General features: G+C 39.6%; 1 protein-coding gene and 1 pseudogene across 5 annotated transcripts in view; one reads left to right on the top strand and one right to left on the bottom strand.

The window, feature by feature from the left end:
- ARSB (arylsulfatase B) overlaps positions 1–22,319 on the bottom strand; it is a 288,497-nt gene that overhangs the window by 198,516 nt on the left and 67,662 nt on the right. The gene's annotated exons all lie outside the window — the stretch shown is intronic.
- On the top strand, positions 20,258–21,959 carry LOC141584180 (BTB/POZ domain-containing protein KCTD18 pseudogene; annotated as a pseudogene).

The following is a 22,319-nucleotide window of genomic DNA, read 5'->3' as shown; positions in this document are numbered from 1 at the left end:
AAAAAAAGGAAAATTACAGAGATTCTCTCACACTCTGGTCAGAAATGTGGGTCTTCTTTTGGGATTTTAGGTGCCCAAATCTCACCATAACATGAATGCAGATTTTCAAGGGGGGTTTGTCTTGGGGTAGAGTGAAGAAAGAAAAAGGAAAGACAAAGAAAAAACAGGGTGGACACTGTGGCTCAGACCTGTAACCCCAGCACTTTGGGAGGTTGAGGCAAGTGGATCACCTGAGGCCAGGAGTTTGAGACCAGCCTGGGCAACATAGCGAGATTCCATCCCTACAAAACATAATAAATAATTTAAAAAATTAGTCGGGTGTAGTGGTACATGCCTGCAGTCCAGGCTATTTGGGAAACTAAGACAGGAGGACCACTTGAGCCCAGGAGGCAGAGGCTGCAGTGAACTATGGTTATACCACTGCATAGACTAGGCAATAGAGGAAGACTCAATCTCAAAAAATTAAAAGAAAAGAAAAAACAAGTAAAATAGGAATTCCCCAAATTCTTGAGCAAGAGACTCCTTTCCTAGACCTCTGGTTAGAAATAAGAGGTTTCTCCTAGAGATGATGCTGCCAATGCCTGCTGCAGAGTTCCATAATTCCATTGGCTCTTGAGTCAAAGCCAACAGACAGAGGAGAGAAAATAAACCTCCAAAACTCACTACACAAGGGATTAGCAAAGCTCTGACTTTATTCCCTATTCTCAATTCACCTGATTTGGTTTTCTTCTTTGTGCCTATGCTTATCATTCCTGCTGCTATATTACGTTGGTGCAAAAGTAATTGACATTTTTACCTCTAATTCCCGTTTTTACCGCAATTACTTTTGCACCAACCTAAATACCTCTAAGAACCCTCAGACAGCTGCTTTCAGTATTATCCAGTGTTTTTAGTTGTAATCAATGAGAAAGGTATTTGTTGACTTGCCCCATCCTGGCGAGCATGGGAAGGTTGTGCCCATGAGTTAATGAGAATGGGCGAAGGGAACTTGTGATGTCTGTGTTTTTTTTTAAACCTTTACCTAAATTAATACAGAAGCACACTTCATGTCAGGTAAGAACAAAAAAGGAAACAATTAGTTGACACACCTTAACAAAGCACCTGCTAGGTGCCACTACTCTGGGGAAAGACAATAGGGGTTCAACACACGGCCCCTGCTTTCAAGGGATACAACATCCACAGAAAGCCTAGCCCACGTGAAAAAATACAAGACTGTACACAACTAAAGGCAAAAAATGTACAAAGAAAGGACAGCAAGGTAAAAACTGGGGAATTAGAGGTGACATGGAGGCCGTTCAAGCCCCCAGACAGACCCTGATAGAGAAGACAAGGAGCATTCCATCAGAGGGCAAGGAGACAGGGTGGAGTGATTATTATTCTAAAGTTGGCTTTGTACCTTTGTATCATACAGTGAGTTTATTTTCCCAAAAGGAATGAAAGAGGCCATTTCTAAGGTCATTTGATCACTCCTGACCCTGTTCTTCCCTCTGCTTCTTTCAGTGTGGTGGAAAGTGTTTCCAGGACTTTGGTTCAGAGTGAGGACTGGAGGCCCAGCCACGCTGGAGTGAGTCATGAGATCTTTCCTGGGGAGTCTTAAATTACCACAGACAAAACTCTCAGTAACTGTCAGAACTCAGCTGGTCGCTGGTTTTGCTTGCATGCTTTAGCTAAGTTAAAGCACTCGGAAGTTGATTTTTCATATTTTATTTGGGTTAATTCCTAAAAATCACAAAGGCAGCGCCTTCATGCTAGGACAGTATCTATTATATTTTAAAAAATGTTTTTAAATATTCAGAAAGGCTTTGCATGGACTGCTCCTGTTAGAAGACAACCACAAGGCCGGGGAGGCCATGAGCACAGCGGTTGCACAGATGGCAAGCATAAGCAAATAGCGGCCAAGTCCATTGCAAAGTTTCTTTCACTTGCAGCTGTGTGGAAAATATCTATGCTGGTGACTTAGTAGTGTCTTTGGATTTCTAGCTTTAAATTACAGCAGAGAAGACTCATTTTCAAATGCTGAGCATATAGGGAAACTGACAAACTTGGGCCAGTTTTGAGCCCATCAGTTACCATACATTGCAATACAGAAGGATAATTAAAAGTGGGGGAAAGGAGGAATTCTTGTGGTAATCAGGGCATCAAGCAAGGTACCTAGACAGCTGGTTTGGCAACCAACCTAACAGCGATACTATGTCTATTTCCAATAACAGAAATTTAGCTTCCTTCCAGTGTAGCTGTATGCTGGGGTCTTGATTTTCTTTTCTGGAATGAGGTGTGCGCAGATGCAACGCTATTGTTCACCCAGCCCATCAGAGTCAAGTATAAATGACCGGGCCAGTGAATGTATCATACTTGTGCCTTTCGCAGTTTTGTCTGGGAACTCTACTTTGTGTTGTAAAAGACCTTGCGCCCTTTGACCCTCCTCCCTCGACTTCCACCCTTCTCTTGGCCTGCTGCTGGGACTGTATTTTGTCGCTTATCTAACACAAAATAAACAGAACAATCTGGAGCTAATTTAAGTGGTTTACCATATCAGGATACAGCTGGGAAAGATTTTAAGAAAAAGGCTCAACAGGAACAATAGCGCTGTGAAGCGGAGCAGCAGCGGAGAGCACAGGAAGGCAGTTTCAGGCAGCCTGGCAGACAGCTGTCAGCCACTCCAATAACAATTCCCGCAGCCAATGAAAACGGGCAGGCTCTGTGCGGCAGCCTGGCCGGAACACCAACAATGAAAACAAGGGATTAGAGAGCATTCTCAGTTAATGGCTCCAGTGTCAGAGCCACCAGTCTCCCGGGAGCCAGTGCTCCCAACCAGCAAGGACTGGAGAGGAACTGCAGATGAAACAACATTTCATTTCTCTACAACACTGGCCAAGGCTTTTTTTTTTTTTTTTTTTTTTTTCCTGACGGATGCATCCATGCTGGCTTTATCCTGACTTATGAATCCAGCAAGACCTACAGAGGAACATCTGGTTTTGACATTAATTTCTTCTACTCTGCTGGATGGTTGGGTTTTTAACTCGTTGGGGGCCTCTGGCTAGACCTTGAATTTCCTGGTGCAACTTGACAGAGGTGAGAGGGCTTGAGGGAGTTAAATAGAACTATGTGCTGCCCTTGAAAGAACTTGCAAATGCTTTATATATTAAACAAAAAACTCCACTTGGATCAAGCTCTTGACAAAGATCCAACCAATTAGGTAAACTGCATAGTCTCTAAAGGCAGTGACATTTCATGCAAGGAATACTGAATTGGAAGTGTGGAGACTTGGACTCTTGCTCTACATCTGCCACTGCAAAAGGTTTCTGGGTCAAAATTTCCTCACTTAGGACCACTGTGCCCTTATCCTCTTCTTCGTCATTTAATTTATGATATTAGCTTATGCTCACACATTTTTTTTTCCGGAGAGTGCTGGACTTAGTAAAAATATCCCTCTAACAAGAGCAACTTTTGTGTTTATTATAAGGTGATTCCACTTGTTTAAGAAATAATCTATGTCTAAAAATTTTATGTCTAAAAAATAATCTATGTCTGTGTTCTAAAGAAGAATGCCATCTGAAGTTCCAATAAAAATACATAAAGGAAGAAGTAGAAATTGAATACATAAATGTTTTAATTAGTTGCTGCCCCATCTATTGTAATATCACATCATAATATATTATTGAAATAGCATTTATTATCAAAGTTTCCATGATAATAGAATATAAGACTAAAATTTCAGTGTAAAAATAGGAGAGATACGGATAGGTCTTCTAAGAGCAGAAAAGAAGATGAAAACGTCTAAAGGATAAAAAGATGGATAGGGGAAATATCCCCTTTAGAAATAGAACATCTCTTCTATTTCTAGACCAAGTAAGTTTGGACAATGATTACTTCAAAAATATCTGAGCACACTTAAAAAACATCTAACTATCTGAAAATATAAAATGTCTCTAGAACAACTCTCAAGCAATAGTGCGTCTAATCACCTAGAAGTCTTGTGAAAGCAGATTGCTGGGATCCATCTCCAGAGTTCCTGGTCCAGGGAGGAGCCTGAGAATTTGCCTTCCTGACAAGTTTCCAGGTGATAGTGATACTGCTGCTGCTGGGACCATACTTAGAGAACTATTGTTCCAGAAAGAGATTTCATGGCTAATACATTAAAGTCAAATGATCTTACTCTGTATTTTTGTTGTTCTTCTACTTTTAAATCAACAAAAGTGATTCAAGTGTCAAGTGTGGTTGAATGGTGAGAATGGAAAAATAAGCAAAACAAAAACAAAAACAAAAACGAAGGAGCAGTGAATCAGTGCAGAATATTCAGAAGTCACCCACAGAGAAAATGGATGCATGTTACTGTTGGTGAGGAGTAAATTTTCAAAGTACTGCAGCTACCTTCTGAAAGGTAAAATTGTCCTGACTCAAGGATAAAAAGGCATGGCAAAGGGGAAGGTTTTATAATTGTGATTCCCTGGGTCTAGACCTGGTATCAGTGGTTCTCATCTTTGGTTACATTATAGAATTACTTGGACACACTTTGGGAGGCTAAGGCCGACGATCACCTGAGGTCAAGAGTTTGAGACCAGCCTGGCCAACCTGGTGAAACCCTGTCTCTATTAAAAATACAAAAATTAGCTGGGCTTGGTGGCACACACCTGTAATTCCAGATACTCAGGAGGCTAAGGCACTAGAATTGCTTGAAATTGGGAGGTGGAGGTTGCAGTGAGCTGAGAGCATGCCACTGCACTCCGGCCTGGGGAACAGAGGGAGACTCCCTCTTAAACAACAACAAAAAAGAGTAACTTGGGCAATCAGAAACTTGAAAGGGGCTTTCCAGGTGATTTCCAAGTACAGAGAAGATTATGAACCTGCCTACAAGGTGTTCTACTCTGCAGAAAAGATGAAGTGTTGAATCACAAAGAGACGAGATACACAGCTTTCTATGAATGGCGCTTTGAATTCCCATGACTGGACCACAGAATCTCAATACAAAGACAATGAGGTCAAGATAGATTAAATAACATGCAAGAGGCTGTACAGGTAATTAGGGGCAAATCCACAATTAAACCTCTTTTCCCGAAGCCCATCCAAATTTCTGTCTACCATATTATTTGACTAAACTTGCAACAGTAATTTTAAAAATAGAAAAAGGTGGTACTTGGGGAGAATCTAAAATAGGGATCTCAGTATGCAATGGTAAGGTAAATTATCACATTGGAGATTCCAGTGGTTTCATTCAAAATATCCACTTTAAGAAACTAAGAAGCCAACACAGGCTTTCATCAGTTCTGAAACTGTACTTCTAATGTAAACAGACCTTTCACTATCTACAAGCTAAGTGGTTCCAGTGAGGTTGGTTACTGACATTATTGTAGTACACAAAGACCATGGGAAATTGAATCATGAGGAAGAGAAGATGGACTACAGTGATATTGTCTGGCAACCTTACGAGCTCACAGGCCTGCTCTTCTCCAGCAAGCTATTTCTCATACTCCATCAATGATATCAACATATTGCACTGGGAGAGGTTTGCCAGAAGGAAAGTGGGGTCATGGATTGATTTGGTGAAGCTCACAGCTTGTCTGTGACTCAGCCTTCTTTATGGGACTCGAAGTGAATTAAAACTACATTTTAGAAGCTGTATCTTCCACCTGGTTCTCATCACTGTTTTTGGCTAGCAGGAAATGGGCCTGTTTTATCTGTAGGAGGTAAAAAGGAACAGTACATTTCAGGGGAAAGCAAATAAGCGTATTTGCCATGGTGGTTTCAGGCTAACCAACACAGCTGGTGGGTCAGGAAGCACAGTACCGATCCCAATCACTGAAGCATTGACATTTTGCTCAACTAAACATGATGTTACAAGGCCTATGAGAAGGTATTGTTTGAGCTCATAATATGGAATAGAGGTCAGACAGGAGCTTCTCCCACTATGTGACCAACACATCTACATTTACAGGAATTTCCCCCTCTTGGGATCAATTCACAAATACCTCTATTCATTACCATGACTTGATAAAAACCAAATAAACAATCAGAAATTATTTTTAAAGCAGCTTTGCTGAAAGAATAGTTAAGGCATTAGAAAGAATAATCAATGTGTCATTTTGATCACTTAAAAGCTTTTTTTATGGTTACTGAAAACCCATGCAGAGCTAGGAGGTAGGGCTCAGTGAATCAGAGGGATTCTGGAAGACCATTTCCTGGTCAGCTGGAGCAATTGTTGCCTTCACCAGTCCTATTCCTACCAGTCAAAAACTGTGATGAGAACCAGGCTTTTAAAATGTAGTTTTAATTCACTTTGAGCTTCATAAAGTTACAGGCAAATGCAGCAGTGTGGGGTAGATTTTGTATTTTTCCTATCCTGCTGTGTGATGGAACTTATTTATTTCTTTTGATTCTCAGATTTCTCATGCTATAATTAAACACAAATGTGGCTGCTATCATTTTATTTTACCAAAGTGAGTTAGAGTCTCTTGATCCATAGGCTACATATTTGTGTTTGGAGCTGAAATCTACAGACCTGCCAGCTTAGATGCATCACAATTATTCTCTGCCACTATGTGTACATGTTTATGCCAAAGTATCACATTAAGGTACCCAAGATTTCAGCTGGGAAAAAAAAAATTCCTTTGCTAGCTATCGTCACCTAAATAATGATTTCTTAAGATGACTGCTATTGTTGAAACTCCTGTTTTTAAAAAAGTTTTTAATGTCAGAAAAAGTTTCACTTTATAAAAGGTTAAATATTTGCTTTAAGAGTAAGATAATAATAATAATTCACATTTTCCTCTTTATACCTTTCAATACCATGATTTTTTTTCTTTTGGAGACAAGATATCACTTTATCACCCAGGCAGGAATGCAGTGGTACAATCATAGTTCACTGTAACCTCAAACTTCTGGGCTCAAGCAATCTTCTCACCTCAGCCTCCCGAATAGCTGAGATTACAGATATGTGCACCACATCTAGCTAATATTTTAAAGTCTTTTTAGAGACAGGGTCTCACTATGTTGCTCAGGCTGGTCTCAAATTCCTGACCTCAAGTAATCCTCCTGCCTCAGGCTCCCAAAGTGCTGGGATTACAAGCAGGAACCACTGTGCCCAGCATCCATATATTAATTTTTTTATCAGAAACATAAAATTTTTAATTAAAATTAATAAACAAATAAAAAGAATTTCTTTCAAAAACTGACTTTAAATCTAAAATCAGTGTGGTTTATTGTATAATAAAGTCTAATCTGGTAATCCAAAAATTAGAAAGTATTATTTTAAACGTACAAAGAAGAAAGAAATGAACTAGGAAGTACTACCTTGTTTTAGAAAGAAAAGTTACATTTCAGAGCCTATTATTTAACAATATAAAAGAAAACAAGCCCTCAATGTGACCACCAATCCTTCTCAATGTCACACCTTGTTGGACAGAATGGCCCACGTAACAGAATAGAGTGACCTACAAATACTCAGAGCCATTCGATGATGCCAAGGATACCTTGTTATTCATTTTACTTCATGAAAGCTTTTTTTTCTTTTTGAGACAAGTTCTTTCTCCATCACCCAGGCTAGAGTGCATAATTTCAGCTCACTGCAACCTCCAACTCCAGGTTCAAGCAATTCTCCTGTCTCAGCCTCCCAAGTAGCTGGGACTACAGGGACCTGCCACCATGCCTAGCTAATTTTTCTATTTTTAGTAGAGACAGGGTTTCACCATGTTGGCCAGGCTGTTCTTGAACTCTGGACTCAAGTGATCCGCCTGTGTCAGCCTCCCAAAGTGCTGAGATTTATAGGCATGAGCCACCATGCCTGGCCTCATGGATGTTGTCTTATGGACGTTAAATGTTCCCATTAATTTTCTAGTAATGTGCCAGGAAGTGGGCTACTTTCTTTAATTTTGGAGCTTACTCCTTGTTCCTATGTGTGTATTTTTGCCTGGAAGAGACACAGTTCAATTCTGTCAGAAACTTTCCCTTTTGCCAAACAAATCTGGTTTTCACTATCGATGCACAATCAGCTTGATTTCTCTTTCCCTGTCATTTCCCTGGACACTTTTTGAGTTATTTGATAATTACTTGACCAACTATTGCTGCCATCTCTAATCAGTTAAAATAGACACAATTCATAGGCCTTTGTCTTTTTTTTTTTTTTTTTGAAGTTTTATCAGAAAAGACTTTAGGACTTTTCTGAGCTGCATTGACAATATAACTAAAAGGAAAGCAAGTGACTGCAGGAAAAGATCTGCACTGAGGGCTGTGATTAGGAAAGCACTTTGTTAAAGTCACTCAGTGGCAAGCTAACTCTATACGTTAAAAGAAAAGATGTCCTATAGGCAATAATGAGAAAGGTTAAATAGGCTTTCTACTAAATATGGATACTACATTAATTTGGGGAAAAAAAGAAAAGGAAGGTGCGGGGATGAATAAGAAGGTAAAAGGGAAGGTGGCACCTACCAGATCTAAGTGGATACTGCAGGTTGAGTATTCTTTGTCCAAAACACTTGGGGCCAGAAGTGTTTGGGATTAAAATGTTTTTTAAATTTTGGAATATTTGCAGATACATAATGATATATCTTGGGGCTGGGACTCAAGTCTGAACACAAAATTCATTTATGTTTCATATACACATAGCCTGAAGGTAATTTTATACAATATTTTAAATAATTTTGTGCATGAAAGAAAGTGTGGCTGCATTTTGACTGCGGCTAGTCACAGAAAGTCATGTGTGGAACCTTCCACTTGTAGCATCATGTTGGTTCAAGAAGTTCCAGATTTTGGAGCACTTCAGATTGTAGATTTTCAGGTTAGGGATGCTCAACCTGCACAGCCTTTATGTAGTCTTAGTTTGTGACTTCATTAATGCTCTGAGATTAGCATTTATTACAAGTCTTCCTTAAGATCAATGATTCATTCTAAAATTACTGAAGTTCTGGATGAATATAACACATGGTAAGTGGGACATGACTTCCATAAAATTCAAAATATCCAAGATACCTACATCTCACATATGAACAGCTGATAATAATGACACACCCTATCTTACATTTCTTTTAAGGTTTTCAGCAGGAGGTCTACGACAGCTTCCCATGCAAGTTCTAAGGCAGATAAGAGGTGAAGCCATGGCCAGATGCCCTGATTATTGAGAGAAAGAGAACAAAGACCCAGAAATCCTCCCTGGCCTGTTCCATTCCAGAACAAAGGAGACTGGGCCTGGGCACACAGACAAACCTTCTTTAGTCTAAAGTGGAGAACAGACTTAATCCAATTTCTGGGCTAATGTGGTAAAACCCTAAACTTGCCTGTCTTCTGAGAAAATGCAGGTAGAACAAGAGGTCATTGAGATAAGAACCCCTGGGAATTCTTCCTCAAGACACTCTATGTCCTTCCCATCCCCAAAGGCATCTTTCTTTTATTGATAAAAACGAAAAGATAAGAAGGAAGCTACAACATAAATTTGTTCTGCAGACTAAATGTCACATTAATGCCAAGTTTTCTCTTTGAGTTTTACCATTTTCCTATTAAGTTATATCATTTATCATGTCCTAAAAGCAATACAAGTGTGAAGAAAATCAGGAATGGAGCAAAGAATGAGACAAAGATTTAGTCACTGAAGGTTGTTATTCATTCATGGGGGCGGGGGGATCTTTATGGCTTGTTTCTAAACACATAGATACATACACGCATGTATTTCTGTGTCAAACTTTAAATTATCAACCTACTATGTGCCAGTGTTCCAAGCAAAGGGAATGATATACTGGTGAACAGGACAGACAAGGTCCCTGCTCCTATAAAGCTGAGTTCTGGTAAAGGAGAAAGGTGAAAGCAAAAAACAAACATTGAGAAAATTCCCACTATGGTAAGTACCAGGACAAAACCAAACACTGTGATGGGACAGACCATGAGGGAAATAGGAGGGGTCACAGGAGATAAGGAGAAGTTGATTTCTGAGCTGAAAAATAAAATGACCAGGAGTCAACCCTGTCAGGTCAGGATGAAGAGAGCACTAGGCAGAGGAATCAAGTTCAAAGGCCCTCTCTAATATAATATTAGGTAGTAGGATACATTGTGCCAAAGTTTCTTTTAAACCACAGACTATATTAACTATTTTCCTGATAGTTTCTGTTGTCAAGAAAAACTTAAGCTAAATACATAAAGCACAAAGAAATGTCGTCAAATTTTGTGATTATAGTTATTCCTCTCCCATTACCTCTATAACCCACCTACTTAATTTTATTGAAATTTATTTATATGATAAGATACATGTCATTTGAAATCATTTATTTTTCTTTTTTGTCTGAACATATGCATTTTTCTCAATGAAATCATTGGTTTGATAAAATGCAATTATGTTTATTTTATTTTATTGAGACAGAGTCTTGCTGTATTGCCTAGGCCAGAGTGTGGTCACACAATCTTTGCTCACTGCAACCTCTGCCTTCTGGGTTGAAGTGATTCTTGTGCCTCAGTCTCCAGAGTAGCTCGGATTACAGTTGTGTGCCACCACACCAAGCTAATTTTTGTATTTTCAGTAGAGACGGGTTTTTGCCATGTTGGCCAGGCCTATCTCAAATTCCTGACCTCAAGTGATCCACCCGCCTTGGCCTCTCAAAGTGCTGGGATTACAGGAGGGAGCCACCGTGCACAGCCTGCAGTTATGTTTAAACATGGAATATTAAACCACAGGTTCAAGGGGGAATCAAGGAAAACTAGATATGTTTCAACTAAATTTGGCCACAATCCATTAATTTCTCGGAAACTTGTAAGGAAAGAGACCAAGAGACAGACACAGCTCAAACGGTCACCACATTTCCTTATATGCTGGCCCATCAGCATTATGAGACAGGCTTTCAACCCTAAATACAACTAATTACAGTTTTTAATTGTAACTTTGACTCAGGTGTAGAAAATAGATTTATTAAAATAGTAGACTTATTGTTTCTCTTAAGAACTATACCTTCTTCTAAATATCACAACTAAATATTTGAAATGTAGTTTTATAGTTAATATATTGCACGTTAGGGATTTCTGATGGCATTATTACATATTAAAACCACTACTCTTAATGCTTCTGTTAGCTGACATCAGAAGCTTCAGGAAAGCAACACATTGTCGGGGCTTTTTAAATTAAGTTATTTTCTAAGTGAAATTAAGCTTTATAGAAATTTTCAGGGGTGTTTCGATTCAGTTTATTGCAGAATGTATCAAATTTGATTTTAAGGGACTTTCTTACATTAAAAAAAATAAATTCCTTATTTTAGAATAGTTTTAGTTATATAGAAATGTTGCGGAAAGTTTCCATATGCCCCAAGCCCAGTTTCCCCTGTTGCTAACAACTGACATTAGTCTCATAAATTTTAGGTGGCAAAAATCTCAATTTCATGTGCACACACACACACACACACACACGCACACACAAACATCTAAAGAACTTTCAACCCAATATAGCATTTCTGAAAATTATAACCTTTTAAGACCTCTTCTTAATGCCTGATTTTCTAAAATGTTAGAATAACAGTGATTTATTAAATTAAGTAACTCTTCTTCAGACATTTTAGAGTAAAAGTAATTTTTATTAAAAGGTTACTACCAAATAATTATCTAATTAGCAAAAACATTTTTTCTAAGTTAAAAAGGTAATTAGAAAGTATAACTGTAAAGGAGTGCTAATTGGGTTTTCACAGAAGCACGAAGTACCTAAACATTTTTTTCATTTGTTTCACGCCTCTGCTGATGAAAGTTATCCTAATTAACCTTTTCTCTTCTGCATGACAACACCAATACAAAATCCTGCAGTTGATTGAGTACTGGTAGTAGAGGAGAAGGAACAGATTCAAGTAAGATTTGGGATTTTCCTAAGTGTGAGATTTCCTATTGATTGGGTACAATTTCAATATAGGAATCTAGGAACCCACTCTCCAATCTGAGAAGAAGGTGGAGTTGGGGCAGAGAGAATGGAACTCAGTATTCCCTCATGGGCTCACCTGCTGCGACTTTATACAGCATGTTAGCTGATGTGCTGGTGAACCTGTGACCCAGCCTGGAGAGTGATCATGTCACGGAAAGCTATAGGGACCACAGGGTCTTTATTTCATCAATGTCTACTTTCCACAAACATCAGCACACTTGTGAAATCCCTGTGGTTCTTGAATGTGGAGAGGCTGCCAGTGCCAGTAGCTAGCCTGGGACTGGACTTCAGGCAGAGTTCATGTATAGTCCAAATACCTGAGAGAGTTTGGTCAAGTTTGATTCACTTTTGTGTGCTTAATATGGAGCCCTGCACTGAGGAATCACTAAGAGAGTGATTTAAAAAAATTATTTATTACACTTTAAGTTCTGGGGTATATGTGCAGATCATGCAGGTTTGTTACATAGGTATACATGTGCCATGGTGGTGGTTTGCTGCATCCATCACCCCGTCATCTACATTAGGTATTTCTCCTAATGCTATCCCTCCCCAATCTCCCCACCCCCTGCTATTCCTTCCCTAGCTCCTCAACCCTCAGGCCTGGTGTGTGATGTTCCCCTCCCTGTGTCTGTATGTTCTCATTGTTCAATACCTACTTAAGAGTGAGAACATGAGGTGTTTGGTGTTCTGTTCTTGTGTCAGTTTGCTAAGAATCATGGTTTCCAGTGTCATCCATGTCCCTGCAAAGGCCATGAACTCATCCTTTTATATGGCTGCATAGTATTCTATGGGGTATGTGTGCCACATTTTCTTTATCCGGCCTATCACTGATGGGCATTTGGGTTGGTTCTAAGTCTTTGCTATTGTGAACAGTGCCACAATAAACATACGTGTGCATGTGTCCTTAAAATAGAATGATTTATAATCCTTTGGGTATATACCCAGTAATGGGATTTCTGGGTCAAATGGTATTTCTATTTCCAGATCCTTGAGGAATCACTACACTGTCTTCCACAATGGTTGAATTAATTTACACTCCTATCAAAAGTGTAAAAGAAACTGCATCCCTTCCTTATACCTTATACAAAAATGAACTCTAGATGGATTAAAGATTTAAACATGAGGCCTAACACCATAAAAACTCTAGAAGAAAACCTAGGCAATACCATTCAGGACATAGGCATGGCCAAGTAATTCATGACTAAAATGCCAAAAGCAGTGGCAACAAAAGCCAAAATAGATAAATGAGATCTAATTAAACTTAAGAGCTTTTGCACAGCAAAAGAAACTATCAACAGAGTGAGCCATCAACCAACAGAATGGGAAAAAAAATTTGCAATCTACCCATCTGACAAAGGGTTAATGTCCAGAACCTACAGAGAACTTAAACAAATTTACAAGAAAAAAACAACCCCATCAAAAAGCAAGCAAAGGATATGAACAGACACTTTTCAAAAGAAGACATTTATGCAGCCAACAAACGTATGAAAAAAAGCTCATCATCACTGGTCATTAGAAAATGCAAATCAAAACCACATTGAGACACCACATCACACCAGTTAGAATGGTGATCATTAAAGAATCAGGTAACCACAGATGCTGGAGAAAGAATAATTTCTTAAGAGATGAAGAAGTGAAGTATTCAATTGCCCCTAAAAAACTGCAGAGATTTTGAGTGATATGCAGCTCTAGAAGCCCACGAATCAAGGGCTTTCCAATAAGGCAACCACAAAGCTTTCATATGAATTCAGAGCACTGGCTGGTTTGCAACTGCTGCTAAGTGCCCAGACTCCTCTTTAGCAAGCCAGTGTCCCAGGGAGCATGAATGCATTTTCGGGGGACAAAAAGGCCAGCTTTACATCCCAGCCCCCAAAGATAAGAGAAGGGAATCGGGGCAAAGGAGCCACCTATTACAAATGAATTATGGAAAGGGTAACAAGCATGTTCTCTGGGATAAGAAATTGGGTGGCTGGAGGGAGGCAGCCTTATTTTTCATTCAGATGCTCTTGTCAACTTAAAATTTTGTACTTCGTGCACTGTTGGTTCAAAAATAAAATAGCTGGATGTGGTGGCGCATACCTATAATCCCAGCACTTTGGAAGACTGATGTGGGAGGATCACTTCAGCCCAGGAGTTTGAGACCAGCCTGAGCAGCATAGCAAGACCCTGTCTCTAATAAAAAATAAAATAAATTACTATTTAAAAGTGAACTCTGGATGAAGTCATTTATCTGGAATAAGATTACTGTGCAGTAATCTGAGGAACACTTCAAACAGGAGGCAGGATGGAAGTGAGGAGCAGAAAGATACACTGTGAGACTTAGGTCTTAGTGGTCCTCTTCCTTGCTAGCCACAAGCCATATCTGCATCAGGTTATCAGAACCCTCAGAAGGCAATAAGGCTGAGGCAGCAGTGGGGGCCACACCTCTTCCACAGAGGCTGGGGTAGCATCCCGCAGCATCTGGACTCTTGTCCCCATAGAACTTTGCACATCTGGTGATCTGACTGCAAATCCTAACCATTTCCAGCTTCTAAAACCCTTCTTCTGTGCTTCAGCTCCTCACAGATCACCATCAGCAGAAGTCCTTATATCCAAAGACTGGCATCATGGAGATCTGGCTCTCCCCTGAGGACACTGTTTCTTCTGCAACCTTATTGCTTGTTACCGCACCTTCTAACTTTTCCCCACCCTGCTTTCTAACTGCTGCCCTGCCAGGTTAGAAGCCCGTGCTATCAGACTGTACTACTTGATTACAGGGATTTATAAACTTCTGGATCAGACCTGCCACATTCCTTGAAGATTTTAACACTTAACATCCTATCAGTCTCTCTACTCTCTCATAATCCTTGATGACTTCAATATTGATACAGATGATCTTTCCCAAAACCAAGACCCTCAATGACCTGACCTTTTCTCCTTCAATGATCTAATTTTCCACTCTGATAAAGAAACTCAATCGCAGAGTTATATCCTAGATCTTAAGGTTATAAATATTTGCAAACCCTCCAAAATCTCAATTTCAATTCTCACTCTCCAATGACCAACCATCTTTCCAGCTCACTTCCTTTAGAGCTGAGCTGTTCAAAACAGAACCCACTGCGCACATGGTGGCTAGAAATGTGGCTAGTCTGAATTGAGGTTTTCTGTAAGTATAAAATACACAACAGACTATGTATGTGTGTATACACACACATATACATATATACACACACATATGTGTATATATATACACACATCTATATATATATGTGAGTATAAGACTGTAAAACATCTCATCAGTAACTGTTTATATTGATTATAATATTTTAGATACATGGAATATGTAAATAACTACCAAAATTAATTTCACTTGTTTCTTTTTAGTTTTTTAATGTGGCTATTTAAAATTACATATGTGGAAAAGATTAAAATCATATCATGTATCTTTTCTGATCACAATAGTATGAAACTAGAAATCAATAACAGAAGAAATCAGGAAAATTCACTAATAGAGTATGTGGAAATTAAACAGCATGCTCTTGAACAACAAATGGATTAAAGAAGAAATCAAAAGGAAAGCCAAAAAGTATCTTGAGACATATCACTTAAATGTCTCTTTCATATCACTGAAAAAGGCATTGAAGAGGGTAGGAAAGGCAGTCATGAATTGTGGATACCATCCCTTACACATCTCTACAGTAGGAGCTGTGTGGCAGAGAGAGAGAATCTGTGTGCTTGGGGAAAGGAAAGTGCAGCAGTTGTGGAACTATGCACTGGAACTCAGTGCTGCCCTGAAACAGTATTAAGCAACGTGAGGCAGAACTCAGCTGGCACCATGAAGCGAACAAGAAGACCAGCCCTAGCCAGAGGGAATCAACAATCCCAGTGGTCAGAATCTGAGTTCCAGCAAGGCTCACCACCATGAGCTAAAGTGCTCTGGGATTCTAAATAAACTTTAAAGGTAGTCCAGGGCACAAGGACTGCAATTTCTGGGCAAGCCCTAATGCTGTGCAGGACTTAAAACCAGTGGACTGTGGGGGACATGTAACCTACTGAGACAGCAGCTGGCCGACCAAGGGAGTGCAGCTTGCAGCCTGGGAAAGACTACTTCTTTCCACTTGAGGAGAGAAGAGGGAAGAATAAAGAGGCCTCTAACAACTTGGATACCAGCTCAGCCACAGTAGGATAGGGCACTAGACAGAGTCCTGAGGTCACCATTCAGAGCCCTAGCTCCTGGAAGAAATGTCTAGATACACCCTGGGCAAGAAGGGAACCCACTACCTTGAACAGAAGACCCAGTCTGGGCAGCATTCATCACCTGCTAACTGAAGAGCTCTTGAGCTCTGAATAATCAGCAGCAATACCCAGGTAGTACTTGCAGTAGGCCTTGAATGGGATTCAGAGCCAGGCTGGCTTCAGGTGTGACCCAGCACATTCCCAGATGTGGTGGGTATGAGGAGGGATGCCTTTTGCTTGAGAAAAGGAGAGGGAATTGTAAAGGGGATTTTGTCTTGCACCTCAAGCACCAGATCAGCCACAGTGAGGTAAAGTACCAAGCAGACTCTTGACATCACTGATTCCAGGCCTTGGCTCTTAGCATTTCTGGAGCTGCCCCTGGGTCAGAAGGGAGCCCACTGCCCTGAAGGGATAGTTCCAGGCCTGGTAGGATTAACCACAAGCTGACTGAAGAGATTTGGGCCTTGAATGAATATCAGTGGTAGCCTGGCAGTACTCATTGTGGGTCTTGGGTGAGACCTACTGCTGTGCTGGCTTCAGGTCTGATGCAGCACAGTCCCAGTAGTAGTGGCCACAGGGGTGCTTGTGTCACCCCTCCCCCAGATCCAGGTAGCTAAGTACAGAGAGAGGGACTCTGTTTATTTGGGAGAAAGTAAGGGAAGAGAACAAGAGTCACTGCCTGGTGATCCAAAGGATTCTTTCAAATGTTACCCAAGACCACCAAAGTGGTGCATCTGCAAGTCTAAAAGAGCCACAGCATACTGGGCTTGGGATACACCCTAATGCAGATATGGCTGCAGTGACCAAAAAGTTAGATCACAACACCCAAGTCCCTTCTAATACATGGAAAGCCTTCCTAAGAAGAATGGTTACAAACAAGCTCAGACTGTGAAGACTACAATAAATATTTACTTCTTCAATGCTCAGAACTAAAGAACATCCACAGGCATCAAGACCATTCAGAAAAACATGACCTCAGCAAGTGAACTAAATAAGGCACCAATAAGTGACCAATAAGTGACCAATCCTGGAGAGACAGAGATATGTGGCCTTGCAGGTAGAGAATTCAAAATAGCTGTGTTGAGGAAACTCAGTGAAATTCAAGATAATACAGAGAAGGAATTCAGAATGCTATAATATAAATTTAACAAAGAGATTGAAATAATTAGGCTGGGTGTAGTGGTTCACGTCTGTAATTCCCGCACTTTGGGAGGCCCAGGTGGGTGGATCACCTGAGGTCAGGAGTTGGAGACCAGCTTGGCTAATGTGGTGAAACCCCGTCTCTACTAAAAATACAAAAAAAATTAGCTGGGCATAGTGGTGGGTGCCTGTAGTCCCAGCTACTGGGGAAACTGAAGCAATAGAATAGCTTGAACCCGGGAGGCAGAGGTTGCAGTGACCCAAGATTGCACCATTGCACTCCAGCCCTAGTGACAGAGAAAGACTCGTCTCAAAAAACAAAACAAAACAAATAAAAAATAATTTTAAAAAAAGCAAAATTCTGGAAATAAAAAATGCAACTGACATAATAAAGAATGCATTAGCATCTCTTAACAGCAGAATTAATCAAGCAGAAGACTTAGTGAGCTTGAAGATAGGCTAAGCTAATTTAAACATACACAGTCAGAGGAGACAAAAGAAAAAAGAATAAAACACAGCTACAAGATTTGGAAAATAGCCTCGAAAAGACAAATATGAGTTATTGGCCTTAAAGAGCTACAGAAAGAGAAAGGGGTAGAAAGTTTATTCAAAAAGATAAAGACAGAGAACTTCCCAGACCTAGAGGAGGCTATCAATATACAAGTACAAGAAGGTTATAGAACACCAAGAAGATTTAACCCAAAGAAGATTACCTCAAGGAATTTAATAATCAAACTCCTCACAGTCAAGAATAAAGAAAGGATCCTAATAGCAGCAAGAGGAAATAAACAAATAAGACACAATGGAGCTCCAATACAGCTGGCTGCGGACTTCTTGGTGGAAACCTTACAGGCATGACATATTTGAAATGCTGAAAAAAAAAAAAAAGTGTATACTAGAATAGTACATCCAGTGAAAATATCCTTCAAACATGGATAAATAAAGACTTCCCCGGACAAATAAAAGCTGAGGGATTTCATCAATACCAGACCTGTCCTAAAAGAAATGCTAAAGAGAGTTCTTCAATCTGAAAGAAAAGGACATTAATGAGCAATAAGAAATCACTGGAAGGCAAAAAATTCACTAGCAATAGTGCATATACAGAAAAACACAGAATATTATAACACTGTATTTGTGGTGTGTAATTACTCATATCTTGAGTACAAAGACTAAAAGATGAACTGATCAAAAATGATAACTAAAATTTTTCTCAACACAAAGGCAGTAAAATAAGATATAAATACAAACCAGAAAAAGTTAAAAAGGAGAAAAACAAAGTTAAAGTGTAGAGATTTTAACATTAGTTTTCCCTTTCCTTGTTTGTTCATTCATGCAATCACTGTTAAGTTCTCATCAGTTTAAATAATGGGTTATAAGACAGTATTTGCAAGCCTCATGGTAACCTCAAATCAAAAAACATACAACATACACACAAAAAACAAAAAGCAAGAAATTAAAACATGCCACCAGAGAAAATCACCTTCACTAAAGGAAGACACGAAAGAAAAAATGAAGAAAGAGAAGACCACAAAACAACCAGAAAACAACTAACATGACGGCAGGAGCAAGTCCTTACTTACAAATGATAACGTTGAATGTAAATGGACTAAACTCTCCAATCAAAAGACCTACAGTGGCTGAATGGATTTTAAAAAACCAGACCCAATGATCTAGTGCCTACAAGAAACATACTTTACCTATAAAGACACATATAGAATGAAAATAAAAGGACAAAAAGACATTCCACACAAATGAAAACCAAAAAAGAGCAGAAATAGCTACACTTCTATCAGACAAAACAGATTTCAAGACAATAACTATATAATGAGACAAAGGTCATTATATATTGATAAACAGGTCAATTCAGTAAGAGGATATAACAATTGTATACATATACATATGTGAACCCAATACTGGAGCAGCCAGATATATAAAGCAAATATTAGAGTTAAAGAGAAAGTTAGACCCCAATACAATCATAGATGGAGACTTTACCACTTCACTTTCATCAATGGACAGATCTTCCAGACAGAAAATCAACAAAGAAGCATCAGACTTAATCTCCACTACAGACCAAATGGACCCAATTGATATTTACAAAACATTTCATTCAATGGCTGCAGAATACACATCTTTTTTCTCAGTACATGGATCATTCTCAAGGATAGGTCATGTTAGGCCACAAAACAAATCTTAAAACATTAAAAAAAAAAAAAAGAAATCATATCAAGTATTTTCTCTGATCATTACAATGGAATAAAACTAGAAATCAATAACAAGAAAAATTCTGGAAGCTATACAGACACAGGGAAATGAAACAATGTGATCCTGAAAGACCAGTGGGTCAATGAAGAAATTAAAAAGGAAACTGGAAAATTTATTAAAACAAATGATAATGGAAACACAACATACCAAAAATTACGGGATACAGCAAAAGCAGTACTAAAAGGAAAGTTTGTAGTTATAAGTACCTAATTAAAAATGTAGAAAAACATCAACCAAAAAAAATTTAATGATGCATCTTAAAGAACTAGAAAAGAAAGGGCAAACTAAACCCAAATTAGTAGAGGAAAAAAAAAAAGATCAGAGCAGAAATAAAGGAAACTGAAATGAAGAAAACAATACAAAAGATCAATGAAAAGAAAAGTTGGTTTTTGAAAAGATAAATAGCATTGACAAATCCTTAGAAAGACTAAGAAAAAAAGAGAAAAGACACAAACAAATAAAATCAGAGATGAAAAAGGAGACATTACAACTGATACTACAGAAATTCAATGGATCATTAGAGGCTACTATGAGCAACTATATGACAATAAATTGAAAAACCTAGAACAAATGGATACATTCCTAGATACAAACAACCTACCAAGAATGAACCATAAAGAAATCCAAAACCTGAACAGACCAGTAATAAGTAATGAGATCGAAATTGTAATAAAAGTCTCCCAGCAAAGAAAAGCCCAGGATCCGATGGTTTCATTGCTTAAAAAAACCCAAACATTTAAAGAAGGAGGGCGGCTGTGCTGAAGGATGGGCAGGGCTGCAGGTCAGTCTGAGAAGCTGTTGACCTGCCCCACCCTGATGGTGTGGAGGAACTGGGTGCTGGGTGGGCCACAGGCCTGGAAGGTGGCAGGGTATCCTGAAGAAGGGCTCGGGCTACACTGATAATATGGGTGTCCTGGACTGCAGGCTCAGGCTTCAGGCCAATTCAGGGTCCCTGGGCTGTGGAAAACCCTGGCAGGGCTTTCTGGCTCCTGGCTCCTCCCAGCTCTTCCCACTTTGGAAGAGGAGTATGAGCCCCTTGGGTGGTGTTCCTCAGAGTGGTGTTCGGCAGATCCCAACCCCTCCTCAGACTTTCTGAGGAACTCTGTGCTGTCGCTGGAGTGTCTTTGTTTTCCCAAGCGTCTCTGATGGTTTTGATACAGAGAAAAGTGTTGGGAGGCAAAAATTCAGGTGTCTAGGGGAGAAACGGAAAGCCACAAGGCAGAAGAGGTGCCAGATATTCAACTGAATGTGGGTGGCTGTATTTACACAGCTTGGCAGGAGTCCTTGTGCTGCCTTAAAGACTCCACATTGCCATCTATGTTCAGTGGTTGCTTTCCTCTAAAAACAGATGAGTCAGGGGCTTGTGTTAATGACTGTGATAGACATCTATTTAAATACCTTTTGGATTACCTTCATGGAGAAGTTCAGATTTCCATAGATGAGCAAACTCTCATTGCCGTACAAGAAGAGGCTGATTTATTTGGTGTCCTTTATCTGTATAGCCTATCTGACCACTTGGCCAATGAAATGGAAACATATTCTTTAAGATCAAATACAGACTTTAGAAGGACTTTAACAGCCTTCTGTGATTCATATGGTTTGGTTTACAATAAACCAACAGTTTGAATGCTCAACCATCTTAACAATCTGGTGCAAGCTGTGAGAATAGAATTATCAGCTTATATGCCACAAAAACTGATAGAACAGATGCTATTGATAAGCAGCTGGGAGGAAGAATTCACAATAAAAGCATGTTTAAAAGAGAGGTGGGAAATAATGTTCAGTACATTTGGAGTTCTTACTCAGTAGTAGAGTTGAAGAAAATGATGGATGACTTTGATGCTTGGGAAGGAAAAGGTGTTAGCTACTGGCAGGTGCCTCATGAGCTGATAGAATGTTTGATTCTAGGAGAAACGGCCTTTACTTGGAATCCTTCAACACATGGCTCCAATTCAAAAGAAGCGACTGATAGCATTCAGTGGAGAGGAAGGAGTGAACTGTAAGACTGCTCCTAAGCCAGTCAGATTTTTGGGCCCTTCTACAAATACCCAAATTAAAGTCAGGAACTTGGCCTCAGTCATGGTGTCTCCAGGCAGTGCATTTCAGATGTTGGCTCAGGCAACTGCAAACCAGTTGCAAAGTGGTAGCAGGGAAAGGCATCTCAGCACTGTGTGCTTTCCAGGCACTAGTGAGCACTAGGGCATGTAGGCATCTTCAGGCTTCCCTTGGGGTTGAAAGCACTGAAAATGGAGGCACTTACCCACCTCTAGCTAAGGTGCTACTCTCTGACAAGAAGCCTACACCCCATTGGATGATAAAGCTGGAGAGGACTCCACTGTGCACTACTGTGGCTTCCCCGCCCACCCCTACGGCCATGAGGCAGGCCAGCTCCCCTGAGCCACCTCTCCTCAAAGCTACCAGAGCCTTGGGTGTACAGACTGAGAACTGGAAAGACAAAGAAAATTGATAAAAGTGGTGGACCTGAAACTTCTGTTCATCTCCCAAAGCTTTCAACCTATTTGATGTGAATAAGTGACACTTTCTTGATTCAATAAAAGGGAAAACTTGTTTATGTTTATGATTATGATTATATTCCTGGAGCTGTGTAAACTAGGAATGGAGAAGGGGAGACTTTAAGTGGTTAAGGCTCCTTTTTCATTTTCCCAAATTTTAAACTGTCTATGGACAGTTTGAATTTCTGGTTTTAAATTTTTTTAATGATTAATTCATATTAAGGCAACAAGACAGTACAACAAAATAATCCCTAGAAAAGTCCACTTTGTTGCTGAAACAAATGTTACTTGTTGCAGCCAGCTCTAATGTGAAC

Source organism: Saimiri boliviensis, chromosome 1 (assembly GCF_048565385.1).
Source record: "Saimiri boliviensis isolate mSaiBol1 chromosome 1, mSaiBol1.pri, whole genome shotgun sequence".
Classification (NCBI taxonomy): Eukaryota; Metazoa; Chordata; class Mammalia; order Primates; family Cebidae; genus Saimiri; species Saimiri boliviensis.
Note: the sequence above shows the minus strand (reverse complement) of the source record. Positions and strands in the feature narration are given on the sequence as shown.